The sequence below is a fragment of the Triticum aestivum genome, unplaced genomic scaffold (genome assembly GCF_018294505.1).
Source record: "Triticum aestivum cultivar Chinese Spring unplaced genomic scaffold, IWGSC CS RefSeq v2.1 scaffold44348, whole genome shotgun sequence".
NCBI classification, from domain to species: Eukaryota; Viridiplantae; Streptophyta; class Magnoliopsida; order Poales; family Poaceae; genus Triticum; species Triticum aestivum.
The window spans coordinates 10,154-11,334 of NW_025226288.1; positions in this window are offsets into that span (position 1 = coordinate 10,154).

The window sequence follows — 1,181 nt, forward strand, 5'->3', positions numbered from 1 at the left end:
AGGAGGAGGACGCACAAGGAGGAGTCCTACTCCCACCAGGAATAGGACTCCCCCCCCCTTTTCCATGTTCGACTAGGACTTGGGGGGAAGGAGAGAGAGAGGGGAAAGGAAAGGGGGGGCGCCGCCCCCCCTCCTTATCGAATTCGGACTTGGGGGGAGGGGCGCGCGGCTACCCCTTGGCCTCCTCTCCTCTTCCTCCACTAGGCCCATTAAGGCCCATTAAGTTACCGGGGGGTTCCGGTAACCTCCCGGTACTCCGGTAAAATGTCGATTTTACCCGGAACACTTCTGATGTCCAAACATAGGCTTCCAATATATCAATCTTCATGTCTCGACCATTTCGAGACTCCTTGTCATGTCCGTGATCACATCCGGGACTCTGAACAACCTTCGGTACATCAAAACATATAAACTCATAATGAAACTGTCATCGTAACTTTAAGCGTGCGGACCCTATGGGTTCGAGAACAATGTAGACATGACCGAGACACGTCTCCGGTCAATAACCAATAGCGGAACCTGGATGCTCATATTGGCTCCCACATATTCTACGAAGATCTTTATCGGTCAGACCGCATAACAACATACGTTGTTCCCTTTGTCATCGGTATGTTACTTGCCCGAGATTCGATCGTCGATATCTCAATACCTAGTTCAATCTTGTTACCGGCAAGTCTCTTTACTCGTTCTGTAATACATCATCTCACAACTAACTCATTAGTTGCAATGCTTGCAAGGCTTAAGTGATGTGCATTACCGAGAGGGCCCAGAGATACCTCTCCGACAATCGGAGTGACAAATCCTAATCTCGAAATACGCCAACCCAACATGTACCTTTGGAGACACCTGTAGAGCTCCTTTATAATCACCCAGTTACGTTGTGACGTTTGGTAGCACACAAAGTGTTCCTCCGGTAAACGGGAGTTGCATAATCTCATAGTCATAGGAACATGTATAAGTCATGAAGAAAGCAATAGCAATATACTAAACGATCGTGTGCTAAGCTAACGGAATGGGTCATGTCAATCACATCATTCTCCTAATGATGTGATCCCGTTAATCAAATGACAACACATGTCTATGGTTAGGAAACATAACCATCTTTGATCAACAAGCTAGTCAAGTAGAGGCATACTAGTGACACTCTGTTTGTCTATGTATTCACACATGTATTATGTTTC